At 39.5% G+C, this 12,650-nt stretch overlaps 1 protein-coding gene across 3 annotated transcripts in view; it reads left to right on the plus strand.

The window, feature by feature from the left end:
- Positions 1–12,650, plus strand: part of Ankrd28 (ankyrin repeat domain 28) — a 150,627-nt gene that overhangs the window by 74,241 nt on the left and 63,736 nt on the right. The window lies entirely within an intron of this gene.

Raw genomic sequence — 12,650 nt, forward strand, 5'->3', positions numbered from 1 at the left:
ATGTGACAGCATACACATTACTGTAATCCCAGCTCTTGAGAGAAAGCAGCAGGAGAATCAGGAGTTCAAGATAATTCTCAGCTACATAACAAGTTTGAGGCCAGCCTACAATATATAATACCCCATCGTGCATGCATGAGCAGGGAGGATTCTAGTTTATTTCTATTTTTTAACTTCTCTTAAACTTTTCAAGTCTTTTATTATATAACACTAGAACTTACTCTTATTGAATAGCTCTTGTTGATACCAGACTGCCTATGAATCCCAAATCAGGCAGTCAAATAGTTGAGAAATATTTTTATTATAGCCAGATTTTTTTATGTATATGAATCGAGTGTGTATGTTCACCACATCTATGCCTGGTACCCACAGAGGTCAGGAGAGGGGCTCTAATTCTCTGAAACTAGAGTTAATGGATGGTTGTGAGCCACCTTGTGGGTGCTGAGAATTTGAACCTAGGTACCCTGCCAGAGTAGTAAGTGCTCTAAATCATTGAGCCATCTCTCCAGCCTCATAACCAGATTATTTTACTGATACTTATAAAATATACATTTGTAAAGAATACGAGACACTGAATTGTTCTTGTATTGCTAGACTGAACATATAAGTTAGTTCTGAAATGGAGTAATATCATTCTTTTGATATTTTAATGTAGTCTCTTTAAAAATCCCTCATTAAGGTTGGAGAGATGGCTCAGCAGTTATGAGCACTGACTGCGCTCTTCCAGAGGAACCAGGTTCAATTCCCAGCACCCACATGGTAGCTTACAACTGTCTGTAACTCCAGTTCCAGGGGATCCAGCACCCTCATACAGACATATATGAAGGCAAAACACCAATGTACATTAAATAAAAATAATAAATTATAAAATACAGTTTCAAAAAATACCTCATTAAAATTTTGCCATTATACATGTATTTAAAATTTTTAAATCTGGCTCTTATAACAAAATCTACAGTTACACAGAATTAAATATGGTGTGGTGTGGACCTATCTAATATAGTTAGTTTCTTTATGAATTATTTTATCTGTTTATTCCTTAGTTTTCAGCTAAAACTTACAAGAAGTTCAAGAAAAAGCATCCTGTTTCCTCTTAACTAAGGCATCTTTTTAATAGAATATGTTGATAAGTCAAAACTTAATACATGAAATTTTTGTCACAAAATTGTTGAAAAACTTTTTTTTTTATGTTGAAAAATAGCTGTGCTAGGGCTCGAGAGATGACTCACTGAGCAAAGTGCTTGTCATATGAGCATCAAGACCTGAATTCAGATCCTCCGAAGCCACCCACGTGAAACCAGGCATGATAGCAGTTTCCAATCCCAGTGTGTCTGTGTGAGATGGAAGGCAGAGACAGGAGAATCTCTAAAAGCTTAGTATGTGGTGGTGAACAGCAAAGATAACCCTGTTTCAACCACAGTGGAAAGAAAGTACCAGCACCCGAGGTTGTCTTCTGACTTACATACACAGCATGCATGAAAAGATAAAAAGTGACTGTGTAAGAAGTAGCACAGGTCTGTTTATTTTGATGTCTAGGACTTTTGATAACTCCACTGCTGTAGGTTGTTTTTTGTTTTTTGTTTTTTCGAGACAGGGTTTCTCTGTGTAGCTTTGTACCTTTCTTGGAACTCACTCTGTAGCCCAGGTTGGCCTCGAACTCACAGAGATCCGCCTGCCTCTGCCACCTAAGTGCTGGGATTAAAGGCGTGTGCCACCAACCGCCCAGCATATAGTCTCCTTTATTGAATATGCTATGGAACTTAAGGTGGCTCTTTTCCCTCAAGTTCGTAGGCTTTTATTGAGTGATCCGTTGGTGATTAACTGTTACTCTTCCTCATCACCACTAGTGTAAAAACGAACCATATTGTCTGCTTGATCTCTTCCTTAGCACAGTGTTCTTTGTGGAGAGATGACCTAGACAGCTCCAGATCATCTAAAAGAGTATTTGGGATTTAAGAACATGCATAGCCAAGAGAAAGGAACACATTGACACTAGCACAAAGTGTTCTTTTAGAGAACTCAGTAGCCTTCCCTGTATCTGAAGAAGCTTCGATTGAGTCAGTGTCTATCCTCATTGGGTATATATTTTCATATAGTAGGTAGAAATTTTTTATATTTTGGCTTATAGTAGTGTTAGTTGTTTTAGTATTATTTCTGTGATAAAACACAATAACCAATTAACTTATAGAAGGAAGGGTTTATTTGGGCATGTGGTTCCAGTAGGGTTCACAATGATGGAGACAGCATGAGAGCAAGAGTCAGACATAGAGGCTGGAGGCTGAGGGCTCCCATCTCAAACCTCAAACTGGAATGTAGAGAGCGCTGGAAACCACACATGGCTTTTAAAACCTCAGAGCCAGCCCTCGTTGACACACTTCCTCCAACAAGGTCACATCTCCTAAGCTTTTCCAAACAACTGGGGACCAAGTATTCAAATGCTTGAGATTTATGGAGGGCATCTCATTTGAACCTCCACATTCCACTTGTTGGCACACATAGGCTTCTGACTATCTCATAATGCAAATAAATCCATTTAGTCTAACTTCAAAACTCTCCATAGTCTTTTGTAGAATCAACACTGTTTCAAGGTAGTCTCTTCAGCTGTAACCCCCTGTAAAATCAGAAAACAAATACATACTTCCAACATACAGTGATACAGGATACATATTACCATTCCAAAAGGGAGAAATAGAGGCATAGTGTGGAAACAGTAGACCAAAGCAAGACCAAAACCCAGCAGGGCAAACTCCAAATTCTGTAGCTTCTTGTCTGATGTCAAAGTGCTTAGATGGATGGCACTGTCCTTCCAGCTTTACTACCTGCAAGATTACCCTCACCACCGGGACCTTGGAGTCTCCAAATCTGATATCTTGGGGTTTCCAGCACAACCCAGATTTTACTTTCCAAAGCTTCAGACAATGACCTTTTCAGGCCTTCATGCAGGGACCCCCCTGCCACATACCTAGCCTCAAGGACACTCTTAAACTGCAGAGGAAGTTTAAGAATCCTTCATGACTCTAAAGCCAGCACCATGTGGGTGACTCTGCCAACTAGAGCTGCAAACATGGACTGAATTCTGCCCCAACACCTTTCACCACATCAGCAGCACCTATTGTTTCTGTTGTTTTTTAGGAGCAGAAAATTTTTTCACAGGTTGGAAACTTAGTTGTCTGGGGTCTTGTCCTAAGGGCACCCTTCCCTTTATTCCACTGCAGATTTGGCCTCTCCTTAATAGTGTGAATCTGTGTGTAACATTTAGCTTGCCAGTGTCTTTTTTTCCCTCTCCAAACTGTACATTTTGTATTTTTTCTATCCCATTTGCTCCTTTTCATTGTAGACCTACATATTAATGATTGCTAATAACCATGCAACAGCGCCAATATTAGGCTATCTTGAAATTTCCAACAAAGAAATTAGTCTATTCCTTTTAAATTTAGCCTTAGGAAAGTTCTTAGGGCAAGGTCAAAAAAGCAGACATATTTGCCAAAATATCAGGAATGGTCTTTAGCCCAGTTGCTGATATTGTTCCATCTGAAATCTCTTGAGCTGGGTCTCTACTTTTCCCATAGTTCAAAGCATATTGTTTTGCATGCTCCTACTAAGATGGCCCTCTAAGCTCCCATCAAGCTTCGCTTAAGTGTTCAACTGCTTTTCTAGTTTAAAGTTCCATATTCCTTTAAAAAGCAGCATGGTCAAGTCTGTCACAGCAGTAGCCCACTCCTTGGTACCAATTTCTTTATTAGTTATTTTTTTTATTTCTGTGGTAAAACAAGACAACTTGCAGAGGGAAGGGTTTCTTTTGGGCTTACAGTTGCAGAGGGTTAGGGTTCATAATGATGGGGGCAATGTGACAACTGGGAGCTGAGAGCTGAGGGCTCACATTTTTTTTTTTTTTTTGAAATCTTTTTTTTTTTTAATTTTTATTTTGCAATACAATTCAGTTCTACATATCAGCCACAGATTCCCTTGTTCTCCCCCCTCCCGCCCCCCTCACCTTCCCCCCATCCCGCCCCCCATTCCAATCTCCTCCAGGGCAAAGCCTTCCCCACAGACTGAGATCAACCTGGTGGACTCAGTCCAGGTAGGTCCAGTCCCCTCCTCCCAGGCCGAGCCAAGGGACCCTGCATAGGCCCCAGGTTTCAAACAGCCGACTCATGCAATGAGCACCGGACCCGGTGCCACTGCCTGGATGCCTCCCAAACAGATCAGGCCAATCAACTGTCTCACCCATTCGGAGGGCCTGATACAGTTGGTGACCCCTCAGCCATTGGTTCATATTTCATGTGTTTCCGTTTGTTTGGCTATTTGTCTCTGTGCTTAATCCGACCTTGGTCTCAACAATTCTCGCTCATATAAACCCTCCTCATTCTCGCTAATTGGACTCCCAGAGATCCACCTGGGGCCTAGTCATGGATCTCTGCATCCAGATCCCTCAGTAGTTGGATGAGGTTTCTAGCACGACAATTAGGGTGTTTGGCCATCCCATCACCAGAGTAGGTCAGTTCGGACTGTCTCTCGACCATTGCCAGCAGTCTGTTGTGGGGGTATCTTTGTGGATTTCTGTGGGCCTCTCTAGCACTTTGTTTCTTCCTATTCTCATGTGGTCTTCATTTACCATGGTCTCCTATTCCTTGTTCTCCCTCTCTGTTGTTGATCCAGCTGGGATCTCCCACTCACCCAAGCTCTCTTTCCCTCGACCCTCGCCCTTCACTACCCCCACTCATGTCCAGGCTGTTCATGTAGATCTCATTCCATTTCTCTGTCATTGGGCGATCCCTGTGTCTTTCTTGGGGTCCTGTTTTCCAGGTAGCCTGCCTGGTGATGTGAGTAACAGTCCAGTCATCCTTGTTCCACATCTAGTATCCTGTTATGAGTGAGTATATACCATATTTGTCTTTCTGAGTCTGGGTTACCTCACTTAGGATGATTTTTTCTAGATCCATCCATTTGTCTGCAAACCTCATGATGTCATTGTTTTTCTCTGCTGAGTAGTATTCCATTGTGTATATGTACCACATTTTGTTTATCCATTCTTCAGTTGAAGGGCATCTAGGTTGTTTCCATGTTCTGGCTATTACAAACAATGCTGATATGAACATAGCTGAACAAGTGCTCTTGTGGTGTGGTTGAGCATTCCTTGGGTATATGCCCAAGAGTGGTATAGCTGGATCTTGGGGGAGATGGATTCCCAATTTTCTAAGAAATCGCCATATTGATTTCCAAAGTGGTTGTACAAGCTTGCATTCCCACCAGCAGTGGAGGAGAGTTCCCCTAGCTCCATATCCTCTCCAGCATAAGGTGTCTTCAGTGTTTTTGATCTTAGCCATTCTGACAGGCGTAAGGTGGTATCTCAGAGTTGTTTTGATTTGCATTTCCCTGATGATTAGGGATGTTGAGCAATTCCTTAAATGTCTTTCAGCCATTTGAGTTTCCTCTGTTGAGAATTCTCTGTTTAGTTCTATAGCCCATTTCTTAATTGGACTGTTGGGCATTTTGATGTCTAATTTCTTGAGTTCCTTATATATTCTGGATATCAGTCCTCTGTCAGATGTGGGATTGGTGAATATCTTTTCCCATTCTGTAGGCTGTCGCTTTGCTTTGTTGACCGTATCCTTTGCCCTACAAAAGCTTCTCAGTTTCAAGAGGTCCCATTGATTGATTGTTTCTCTCAGTGTCTGTGCTACTGGTGTTCTATTTAGAAAGTGGTCTCCTATGCCAATGCGTTCAAGACTACTTCCTACTTTCTCTTCTAGCAGGTTCAGAGTAGCTGGATTTATGTTGAGGTCCTTGATCCACTTGGACTTAAGTTTTGTGCACGGTGATAGATATGGATCTATTTGCAGCCTGCTACATGTTGATATCCAGTTTTGCCAGCACCATTTGTTGAAGATGCTTTCTTTTTTCCATTGTGCACTTTTGGCTTCTTTGTCAAAAATTATTTGTTCATAGGTGTTCGCGGATTAATGTCAGGGTCTTCAATTCGATTCCATTGGTCCACATGTCGGTTTTTATGCCAGTACCAAGCTGTTTTTATTACTGTAGCTCTATAGTAGAGCTTGAAGTCAGGGATCGTGATGCCTCCAGAGGTTGTTTTATTGTACAGGATTCTTTTGGCTATCCTGGGTTTTTTGTTTTTCCATATGAAGTTGAGTATTATTCTTTCCAGGTCTGTGAAGAATTGTGTTGGTATTTTGATGGGGATTGCATTGAATCTGTAGATTGCTTTTGGTAAGATTGCCATTTTTACTATGTTAGTTCTGCCTATCCATGAGCATGGGAGATCTTTCCATTTTCTGACATCTTCTTCAATTTCTTTTTTCAGGGACTTAAAGTTCTTGTCATATAGGTCCTTCACTTGCTTGGTTAGTGTTACCCCAAGGTATTTTATGTCATTTGTGGCTATAGTAAAGGGTGATGTATCTCTGATTTCCTTCTCCGCTTTTTTGTCCATTGTATATAGGAGGGCTACTGATTTTTTGGAGTTGATCTTGTATCCTGCTATGTTGCTGAAGGTGTTTATAAGCTGTATCAGTTCCTTGGTGGAATCTTTGGGGTTGCTCAAGTATACTATCATGTCATCTGCAAATAGGGAAAGCTTGACTTCTTCCTTTCCAATTTGTATCCCCTTAATCTCCTTGTGTTGTCTTATTGCTCTGGCTAGAACTTCAAGTACTATATTGAATAAGTATGGGGAGAGCGGACAGCCTTGCCTCGTTCCTGATTTTAGTGGAATTGCTTTGAGTTTCTCTCCAATAACCCCTAACGAAATAGAAACAGTCATTAAAAGTCTCCCAACCAAAAAAAGCCCAGGACCAGATGGTTTCAGTGCAGAATTCTACCAGATCTTCAAAGAAGAGTTAATACCAATACTCTCTAAATTGTTCCATACAATAGAAACAGAAGGAACATTACCAAACTCCTTCTATGAGGCTACAATTACCCTAATTCCCAAACCAAAAAAGGATACAACAAAGAAAGAGAACTACAGACCGATCTCCCTCATGAACATTGATGCAAAAATACTCAATAAAATACTGGCAAACAGACTCCAAGAACACATCAAAAAAATTATCCACCATGATCAAGTAGGATTCATTCCAGGGATGCAAGGATGGTTCAACATACGAAAGTCTGTCAGTGTGATACACCATATAAACAAACTCAAAGAAAAAAACCACATGATCATCTCACTAGATGCTGAAAAGGCATTTGACAAAATCCAACACCCCTTCATGATAAAGGTCTTGGAGCGATCAGGAATACAGGGAACATACCTAAACATAATAAAGGCAATTTACAGCAAGCCAACAGCCAACATCAAATTAAATGGAGAGAGGCTCACATTTTAAACCACAAACAGGAAGCAGAGTAACCTGGGAATGGTATGTCGCCTTTGAAACCTCAAAGCCTGCCCCTGGTGACATACTTTGTCCAGCAAGGCAGTATCTAAACCTCTAACAGGACTACCAACTAGGGACCAAGTGTTCAAATTCAAATGCCTAAGGCATCTCATTCAAACCACCATGGCTAGTAGTAACTATTTCCTCATTGACGGTGGTGTTTCTTTATATTAGTTTTGATGAATTGTTTTAAGATTAAACTTTATAAAATTTGTAGTCAAATTAATTGGAAAGTAAATATGTCTGCATGATGCAGCTCCAAGATTTGTAAGTAAATAGTGTTTTTGACATTGTACATATAGCCAAGCTTTCTTAGAATCTGTGGTTAAGCTGAGATCCACTGGAACTAATAATTGTTTTAGAAGGAGTAAAATAATAGCAGTAAGCAATAATTACTTAATGTATCTCTTTAATACTATACTAAAACCTTTTCTTTTACCCTAAGCTCTATGAAAGAATTACAAAGCAAGAAAACTAAGACAGCTAACTTTTATTAGCAGTGTGACTTACAACTGAAGCTTGTACTAGTGTAGCTGAAAAGCTAGAGGCAGAATTCAGACTCACATTCTGTTCAATTCACATTACCCCTGCCATAAACTGAATCTCTCTTTTCCCCTGTTCCTACCCTTCTTCATTACCACTATTGCTTCACATAGAGTAGAATTTGCATCCACATCAATTTTTATTGTAGAAGGTCTGTTCAAAAGACTAAATTTTATCATCACTTAAAAATTGATACTTTGTTTGGAAGCTATTAATTTAATGCTTCCATTCAAACCATCTTAGCTGCCTAAGTTGACTGCTGAATTGTTACACTGCCAGCATATGGAAGGCATTACTCAAAAATTCATTTCATTGTTCTCTTAGAAAATAATTCTTAATACACAACAAGAATCTGCTATTTCTACCTTTAAGAATTAGACCTAAAGTATGAATAATCCCTTGAAAGCTTGCAACCCATGTGTATTAATTAGCCAGAGCTGTCATTGAAAAAAAAAAAGTGCCATCAAACAGGTAGTTTAAACAACAGAAATTTCTCTTCTCACAATTCTAGTCAGAAACCTAAGATGAAGGCATGAGCAGGACTACTTCCTTCTTGAAAGCAAAGGCTCTGTTGTGTGCCTCTTTCCTTGGCTTGTGTAGAGGCCTTCTCCCTCTATTTTCAGTCTGTCTGTATCTGTGTCTACATGTCTTGTTCTTTTAAAAAACATTTTTATTCTCTGAGAACTGTGTATTGGGGGCTGGAGAGATGGTCCAGCAGTTAAAGTAGTCGTCAATGCCATCTTCCTTCAACTGCTTTCTTTTTTGCCTTCACATTATTTGCAGTGATTTCTCCTGCCAAAACAAACATCTACCAGTAACCTCGGAGTAGCAGTGGAGATAGGATTCCTAGTGTATAGTTTCTGTTTGAATAACCAGGTCATAGTGAAGAGGTTAATCTTTTCTTAGTGACTTTGCATCTTTCTAGCTCATAGATTTTTATCTTTTGTCATGTGTAGAGCATGTGATGACACTGCTGCAGGCTGTTACAGGTTTGTTTGTTTTCTATTCTCTCCACAGAGAGTTTGTGCTGTAAGGGAATATAATGCTCTCCTCCTGCTCCTTTCTTTCTTCCCATCTTCCCTGTTAACCTTTCTAACTAGTATTCTATACTCTTTTTGTTGTTGTTGTTGTTGTTGTTTTTTGAGGCAGGGTTTCGCTGGGTAGCTTTGTGCCTTTCCTGGAATTCACTCTGTAGACCAGTCTGGCCTCGAACTCACAGAGATCTGCCTGCCTCCCAAGTGCTGGGATTAAAGGCGTTCATTACCACCGTCCGGGTAGTATTCTGTACTCTTGACTAGCTGTTGGACCACATAACTACTCTGGCTATATCTTTTGCCTTACTAGATTGGCTTTGTTGTCTAATGTATGTATTAATGTATAGCTAATCCTAGGAGAGTTCCTTGTAGAACAGAACTCTGTTGCCTTCAGAGAGTTTACTGAAAGAGGCTCTAGCAATCTGGCACATCAAAAATGTGCTGCTTTGCTTGTGGCTCTTAGATCATTATTATTGTTGCTGTTATTATTTCCTTTTATAGGAATATAGCCAACTACTGTTCTTGAAAATATGCATTACTATATCATGTTTGTTAATATGCAAATCACATACAAATTAATGCATGTGTGTAAGAGAGAGGCCTTTTTCATTGGTGCCCACAGAGTTTTTCATAAATTGGCCTTTGCATACAAGAAATTAAAACATTTGGTTAGTGCTTTTATTTTTATTTTTTAACATAATATTTTTATTGATTATTTGGGAATTTTACATAATGTACCCTGATCACTCTACTTCCCAGTCTTCCCAGGTCTGCCCCCTGCCTTGTCCACCCCCTCCAAAAAAAAAAAAGTCTAATTTATGTTATCTATATAGTCACTGGAGCTAGTCAAACTCCCTATGAGCAGCCCCTTAAAGAAAAGTGAGTCCTTCCCTACCCTCACCACCACCAGCATCCATTTACTGTGGAAAGCTACACTTAAGCACGTCATGCTGCACAGAACATACACTAACCACAATTTTTAAGAGTTCTCTTTGATGGCTTCCTGTCTAGGTTATTACTTTTGGGGGCTTGTGTTGGGGGGCTGTCTTGATTAGTGCTTTTCAAAGAGGCCCAGGATGTAACAAGATAGCCATCTTCTAAAAAGAAAAAAAAAAGTTTAAAATCCCATCATTGAACAAGCCCTATATTTTTTAGTATTATTTGTCACAAATAGCAGTGTGATATCCTCAGTTAATTTTTAATGGATTCTTTATTGTAGTTGCTTGTTTCGATAAATTAATTTTGATTGTTATTAAACTTGAAGAAGGTAAAAGACTGTCAGAACAAGACAGAATGAACAGGGAGTTTTCTTTTGAATTTTGATCTCCTTAGTGTACCTATAATTAGATTGTTTCCATGTCGTTATGTATCTCATAACCCATGTCCAAAAGGAAGACTTAAAAAAAGAAAAAAAATTATCCAGTTCCTGGTTCGTTTCCTATTGTTTGTGCTTGAAGCCAAATTCTTGGAAATTTTCATAATCATCCTTTAATTCCTTCCTGAATATGTTTTATTTTTTGAATAGGCATACAAAGATTATTCTGTACATAAATAGAAAATAACATGAGCTATAATAGTAGAGAATAGCAATGAAGTAGCTCTTCCCTCCCCCCATCCTTCTGTGTGCCTGCCCAGTATTCAGTGTACCCCATAACCAACCAAACACTCAGGCACCTGCTCTTGTAATAGCTTGTTTTCCTCTAGAGTTTCAGTATTTGTATTAAGCAAATACAAATATAGACTTATCTCTTCCTATTTCTAATTAAGGTAAAAGATATTTCTAGTTATTGCTTTTTTTTACTTTGTACTTCTCAAAGCTGTAGTAGCACACGGAGCGCCTTGTTTCTTGGTGACCACCACATTCTGTTGTCTTGTCATTACTTTAATGCTGACTTCTTGAAGACATTTATGAAATCTCATCTTTTTGCCTTTTTGTACTTTCTCTTTTAGTTGTCTGTGTATATCTTCAGTCCTATATCTCTACTATGTATGTCTACATTTGTGGACATGAGTATTTATGTAGAAAGAGCCGCAGGGATAATAGAGAACGATGGAACTCCTCAACAGGCAGATGAGAGAGTGACAGACCCTATTGTCCTTTATGAACTAGGACTTGAGCTTTCCAAAGAAATGAAAATTTCAAATATTTTTACCTAGATTCAAAACAGAGTCTGACTTCACTGTGGTGGCTTGTGTGCTTTAGCCACCTTGGCCTCCAGGGGCCTAGATAGTTATTACACGGATGTACTCCAGTGTGAGTTGCGCTTTGTTATAGAGCACTTCTGTACCTTCACAAGATCCTGAGTTTGAGCCCTAGCATGACAAACTGTTTAAAATGTAGACGCTACTCCCTTTGATCAGGTCGTTATTTTTTACTTCACTCCTTCCTTCTCAGCATTCTTGAAAGCTCCCATTGGCTCTTGTTGTGTCATTGTCATCACTGTTGATGTCTAGAGAACTCAACTACTCTCAATTTTTTCTTTAATTTAAAACAATTTTTTGTATTCACTTTACATACCAACCACAGATACCCCTCTCATTCCTTCTTCCGCTCCCCTCTCCAGCTCCTTCCCCCCCAGCCCACCCCTCCTCCAAAAGGGTAAGTTCTCCCATGAGGGGGACAGCAAAGCCTGGTACATTCAGTTGAGGCAGGACCAAGCCCCTCCCTGCTTTATCAGGGGTGAGCAAGGTGTCCGACTATAGGTAATGGGATCCAGAAAGCCAGCTCATGCACCAGGGATAGATCCTGATCCCACTGCCAGGAGCTCCTCAAACAGACCCAGCTACACAACTGTCTCCTGTATGCAGAGGGTCTAGTCCGGTCCCATGCAGGTTCCACAGCTGTCAGTCTACTCACATTTTTAATACATTTGTTTTCTGCATGTTTTATAATCTCTTGTGTTTAGAACTTCTAAATCTACCATCAACATATGTACTGGGTTTGCTATATGGTAATCTTTGTACCAAGATATTATGAAATCTGTTTTATAGATGAAGAAACTTAGGTTCTGAGGGGTCACCCAACTACATTAGGGCTATGACATAAAGTCACTGCACTTGATTATCCGTCCCCTGGACCCTCACACTTAAAAACACAGAAGCAATGTAAGCATTAGGAAGTATGAATTCTAGCAATACTTGACTCTGATTTGTGTACATAAGTATAAAACTACAGAAATTTATTAAGGGTTATTCATAATACTTTTTTTTTTTTTTGATCATCTAGGAAATTAGGAATTGGGGTTTACAGCATAAATGTAGAGTGATGTATAGGACAGAAACTGATGGCCAGTTGAATAGCCAGAGTAATTTCTTTTCTGCTCACAGCATACTACTACTATAATCCTCTTGTATTTGGTTCATTTTTTTAAAACTTTATAATGTAATATTTTTATCTTGTTGGATGTATTTATATTTTGTTGGTACTTTTGTCTGTTGACTTAAATTTTTTTTAATTACACATACTTGATTTTTTTTTTTTTCGGTTTTTCGAGACAGGGTTTCTCTGTGTAGCTTTGTGCCTTTCCTGGATCTCGCTCTGTAGACCAGGCTGGCCTCAAACTCACAAAGATCTGCCTGCCTCTGCCTCCCGAGTGCTGGGATTAAAGGCGTGCACCACCACCGCCCAGCACATACTTGATTTTTAAAAAATCTTTCTTTAAACTTTAGGTAT

The sequence above is a fragment of the Peromyscus eremicus genome, chromosome 9, assembly GCF_949786415.1.
Source record: "Peromyscus eremicus chromosome 9, PerEre_H2_v1, whole genome shotgun sequence".
Classification (NCBI taxonomy): domain Eukaryota; kingdom Metazoa; phylum Chordata; class Mammalia; order Rodentia; family Cricetidae; genus Peromyscus; species Peromyscus eremicus.